The 6000-nt window shown below is 36.8% G+C and overlaps 1 protein-coding gene across 1 annotated transcript in view; it reads left to right on the top strand.

The window, feature by feature from the left end:
* TTPA (alpha tocopherol transfer protein) overlaps positions 1-6000 on the top strand; it is a 45728-nt gene that overhangs the window by 333 nt on the left and 39395 nt on the right. The window lies entirely within an intron of this gene.

Here is a 6000-nt window from a genome sequence, read left to right as displayed (position 1 = left end):
GGGTGGGTGGGTGGTTGTTTTCCTGGCATCTTCTATCCTTATTTCATTTAACCATAGTGAAATATCTTCAACCCCAGAATACATTTTGATGCAGTGATGAGAATACTGCCATGGGTAATGTGGGTTCTCGTCTCTTCCCACTGAGGAAATAATTTAGATCTTAACATTTCTCAGGTCACGGGTACTATTGGCCATGGGTTAGTCCCACAAAATTGTATGTTGAATATGGCATAGAGAATTCCAGTTTTATCTTAGAGGCCTAAATTTGATACTGGGAATGCTCAATAAGAATCTGCCACATAAGTCCATTAGGGAATTTGGACCAATGAAAGAACAGGCTTTAAACCATCTGGTTCATAGCACCTTGCTGGTTCTCAGGATTGTATCTTGAGACCTAGAAAGTGTACTTTTTTAACTCGCTATCTTTGGAATAAAATGACATTAAAATGACAGTTTTTAAAATGGTTTTGGCCTTCCCAATTAGACAAGTCTTGAAAGTAAGCAGCCAAGAGCTTTGAAAATGGACGTCAGGAAAGGAGAACTCAAAGTTATTATTTGTTTAAGATCTCATGGGTTTTGACCCAATGCCATTAATTTTGTGAGGCTGATAGTTGTTTTTGAATGTTTGGGGGTTTGAATGATGCTTCTTTTATAGAAGTACTGTGTTGCCTTTGAGAAAGCGCTGGCCCCTCCTACTGACTTAATAGCGTCTATTCAGTTGAATATGAAATGTAATCGTGGAACAAATAAAAGCAGTAGTAATTTTGAATTCAGGTTATAATAGTTGCTATGATTTGTGTGACAAAAAGGTTAGTTTTTTATAGTGTTGGTGTCTGTGCTGGGAAGTGATTCTACATTTTTCCTCCTTATCTGTACTATTAGGAATGTGGCAGAGTGAAAATTATCCTTAAAGAAAGTGCAAGTTCAGCAGGATTCCAGTCTGCCTTGCAAGCTTTATAAAAGTCTTAGGCTCAAATGAACCTTTTTTGATGGGGAATAATGCAAGCCTCTGAGGACTTGCTGGAATGTTCTGTGGCAATTAGATCTGTAATATTATAGTTCAAGTTTCTGGCCTTACATGGCTCTAGAGACTCTGGAAGTATATATAGTTCATTTTTCAAAATGCTTTTAGGCCTTTTTTTTTCTCCCCTCTAATTTTGCATCATCTAATAATTACATTCAGGAATATCATTTGTGATCTGAACTGTGATAGTTTGATTCCACCACCCTTTGCCATCAGACTATCATAGTGAAGATTTGCGTCATCCATGTGCATGACTTGCAAAGTTGGTGCGGATGGAGCTATGTCTCAGCCACTATGCCGGCAGTTTTCCGAATGGACTTAATTGAACAGGGAGTGCCAACAAACAGTAACATGCCCTTCAGGACTCCAATTCCTTGTGGTTATTTGAAATGCATACCAAACAGATGTGTGCTCATGACCCTGAAAAGGTCTTGGGGCCCTTCTAAAAATGTAGCTCTAGACTACAACAGAGCTCAGGAGGAGGACAATTCCCTTTGTTTAACTGTGAAATCAGTAGGTCCTTATCAAAGTCTTCCTTGTTACATTCAACAAAACCTCTTGGATTTTTCCATTAACTGCTTTCAGGGTAGTGATTGTGCCAACATAATGGCAAACTTAAAGGGCAAAATGATGATTGTGTTCACCCTTTTGAGATACATTTATCCCTTTAGCTTCACTGGACAAAACCAGAAGAACATATGTATATTAAAAATTACAAAGACTTTATGGTAATAATTTCTTTTAAAATTATTGAGATTTAAGACATGAGTTCTTAAGCATTCAGAAAGTGTAGTGAGAATTCTTATCTTAGTCAGTTCAATGTAAAAATGACCAAGTCCAGATAACCGTTACTTGCTCATGCATCTCAGAGGCTGTCACGGGACTGTAAAATAGGTGCATTGTCAAGTCTTGGCTACAGATAGAAAATGTCCCCAAGAATCTTACAAACTGATACGAGACAATAGACAAAGTGTAAATAGTATCATGCTTCTACTTCTCATTGTAGCCTAACAGCACAAAAAGGTTATGAAAATATTTGTTAAATAAGTAGAAACTTCTGCTTCTACTGCCTCAAAAAATACATGTATAAAAAAAAAGTGTCAGTGGATTATAATCTAGCACTGGTTATAGACCTTCTCCAAGCAGTAAACTGGACTAGGTGGCCTTCAGATAACCCCACCAACCAACATTTTTATGATTATCTATGATTGAGAGAGTCTGTGAATGGTTCGTGAGACAAAGTCAAAACTCAGGTGTAGGTCACTGCTGAGGAACATGCCTTCCAGAGTGTCCCAGTTATTACCATACCTCCAACTGTACCCTGGCACTGCACCTGTGCTCCCCAGCTCTGGGGTCAAGAGACTGGGACACCCAACTTGATCTGGCATAAAGGATCACACTGGTGAAAGTCCTCATGACATGGCTATAAATGAGTAAAACACAGCTCAACTGCACGTAAATAAACATTTTACCTCCGTGCATGTGAGATTTAATAGTTCTCAGCTATTAAATATGGGAATCTATAAAGATTTTATCATACATAATTTAGACAGTGATGAGTAAACAACTACTGTGTGAAAGTCAATCCTCTGCTGAAGGCCAGGGCAAGTCCCAGATTCCAGCAAGCATTCTTTTCCAAGGTTTGAATAGTTTTGAATAGTACATTAGTGGCTATGGAATGGAGAATTTCAAAATATGCAACAGGCATTCTGGAAAATACACTGACCATAAAAGAATGATAAAGTTGTATGATATCTTAATGTACTTCTTGGGAATGAGGAAATACAGGTTTGCACTGAGGAAAGAGTCTGGAGGAAAACAGTGTAGGGAAGGACTGCAAAATTGTATGAAAGGACTGTAAATAATCTTAGAATAACGTTATACTCAATGGACAATTAAATAGAATGTAATAGATAATAGCTAACACTGTGACAGAGATAAGCAGCTAAATTGGTGTATGCTGTCTTGAGATTCTGGTGTTTAAACAATGATGATTTCACCTCCCAGATACTTTGCTTTTATTTCCTTTGTTATCCAGTGTGTTATTTTTGGTGGGCTCCATTATCTGGGAGCATGAGGTAAGACACAAACTTTCTACACTGTCGAGCTCTTTTCCAGATATCTACTACTACATATTTGATAATAGTGTGTGCTAACTTGGCTTAAGGAGCATGTAGTCACCTATCGCAGTAGGCTGGGTCTGCAACAGTGCTTAGCTGCTGACAGATCTTCTTTCATTAGTTCTTCTTATGAAAGGCAGTCTTAAAATAATCCTATTTATTTCTTACATTCTCTTCTTGAAACCCTCTTTCTCCATCAGTCTTCTTATTTTTTTTTTTTTAATCTAAATTTCACTCATATTTTGTGTAAAATGAGTATCTCTTGCTGCCTTTGTTCCTAATGACATAGAGCAATCTCCCTTTTGGTGACCAGCATTGCTCATCATAACTGCATATTTGAAGCTCAGCTGTGCCATCATGCTGACTACAGCCTGGGGGGTAGGGTAACAACCGAACACTGTGCTAGAGAAGACTAACAGTGGCAATAGTTTATACAGCTGGGGTACTTCTGGCCCACTTCATAGTACTTTTAAGACCATAATTTTCCTAGTTCATTAGAAAACTATATAGCACCTAGGAAAACCAGCAATTTTCTAATTTTAAAAAAGCAGAAATTCCTGAATGTGGCTTTAAAACACACACACTCGTGCAAGTAGCAACCTCCTTTTCCTGAAGTGCACCGTAGACAGCAGCCCATGGCCTGTTCCCACCCTGTTTCAAGTTATTTCATGTGCCATGAAAAAGCATGAAACTATTGTACAGACAGTGCTAAGATACAATACTGTTTGTCCGAATATTTTTAGGTGACCTGTAGTAAGAAAAGCTGCTCTAGTTCCATTTAGCCTGTGACATTTGTACTCTAGCACAGTTGCTTATGTATTTTGTTCCCGTTTCAAGATTTGGCTTTGATGACCTGCAGGTAAATGTTACATAAAGCTAGCATTTAAGGTCTTAAGCCTCACATGGTAACCTGCCTGCCTGAAAATACACACTGAAGCAATTCTCTTTAAGTTTATAATTTTCCTGATGTTTAAGAAAAATTGTCATTAACTGGGTTCTGTAATTATTTCAAAGACAAAGTGTGATTCCCACCTCTGACTTTAGATTCAATAATATCTTTGCAGTTAAAGCAAAGTTTACTATATCAAAGAGACATGATGTGCATTTGCTGAAAGTCACCCATTCCATAAATTTACTTTGGCACTTACTTTGGAAAAAAAGGATTAAATAGGTTATGGAAAGGATACATTATTCTACCACCTTATTAATATTTTTCTGTACAGCCTGGTGGAAAATACCTCTAAACCTTTCTGAAATCATGTTCTGCATGTGACTGCAGCATTTTGACTCCTGCACTGACTATTTCATTCAATAAATATTTTTACTGCCTGGCTCTTGTCATGTCACAGGAGTGTCCTATTTTTCTTTTTTCCCCTAAACTTTTTTTTTTTTTTTTTTTTTTTAGATGGGAGAAGCTCGTGTCTTTTTCACAGGTTTTTGTGGTTTACGTTCTTGCTCAAGAAGTCTTGCACATTTGCTCTTTCCACATCCCATTCCATTAATCTGATTCTTAAACTTGGGAAATTTTTATCAGTTTTATAACCTTACAAAACTTTCTAAAAGCCTACTGTCAGTGATGCTTCCTTTTTTTCCCCCTAGATACTTTTTGTTATGTAGTTTGTTAGTGGTTAGATTCAGAAGTTGTAGAGCATAATGTCGGAGATGTTAGCTGCTAACCAGAAGAGGAACTGGAAGGCTCTCTCCAGTGCTAGCTCCAAGCTAGCTTGCTCTGACAGATCCTGTGAAAATTAAAGTAATCCCTCTCCCCAAACCCTGTACCTTTGTCTAGACCCTGAGATCTATACAGGTATGTCTATGCAAGATGAATCCTCTATTAATGTTCTTAAATCATTTATATAATTACAGAACATTGTCAAAATTCATTATTTATGTGACTGTTTAATGTCCACACCTACCTAAATCTCCATTGTGCTCCATAAAATTTACTGAAATTTAAACCAGTATGGTATGCTTCCTAATAGAATCAGTATTTTTCAGACTGTACTTTTAGATTTTGTATTATTCCTCCACACTTCTTTTTTCCCAAGGAAGTCAAACAAACCCTCACCATGCAAGGGTGTAATAAGGCATTAAGTGAAGAACTGTGTTCCTGAAAGGCATTTGCCTTAAAAATATCTACAGTAATTATCTTTTTTTTGCATTTGTATCATGTTCCTTTGCTATCTAAGAGTATATGATAATTTTTTATATATCACTTTCATCACATTATGCATGATTCTGTAGATTATATTGTAATCTTTGTTTATTTAAGAAATATTTTAATGTTCAGAATCACTTTTTTAGAATCAAACTTTTTTTGCAATGAACTATGGTAACTGTCTTTGTCCTTGTATGACATACTGCACATATCTTCTTAAATGTATCTTATCTTCTGGCATGATGGAGTATTGTTAATAAATCCTGATCTGGATACAAGTTTCTGAGTCCTTTGAAGCACAGTTCTGACTGACCAGAAAGGCTGCGTTTTTTCTCTGTGTACTTTGAGTGCTATGGTCTCTCACTGAACAAAAAAACAGGAAAAAGATGTACATCCATTCTCCCCAAGCAATGCAAGAGGTTAAATTCAACCCTGATATCAGTGTACAGTGTCGGTGGAATTGTGTCTATTGACACCGGGCTGAATTTGACCCTCAAAAATATAGAAGCTACAGAAGGCAGCTTTATGATTTATATAATGTATTAGTTCAGCATTCCTAAACCATCATTACAGCTTACCTTTGCAGGCACAAATCCAGACACCCACCCTTTTTATCAGTATAATAATAAAAAGAATTAATCACCAAAGGCTGGTATAATTTTGTTAATTTCTCTGTTTGACTATTTCCTTGACCACAT

This window comes from Athene cunicularia (genome assembly GCF_003259725.1).
Source record: "Athene cunicularia isolate RWA chromosome 2 unlocalized genomic scaffold, athCun1 chr2_part1, whole genome shotgun sequence".
NCBI classification, from domain to species: domain Eukaryota; kingdom Metazoa; phylum Chordata; class Aves; order Strigiformes; family Strigidae; genus Athene; species Athene cunicularia.
The sequence above is the reverse complement of the archived record's forward strand: the minus strand, read 5'-3'. Positions and strand labels throughout refer to the sequence as shown.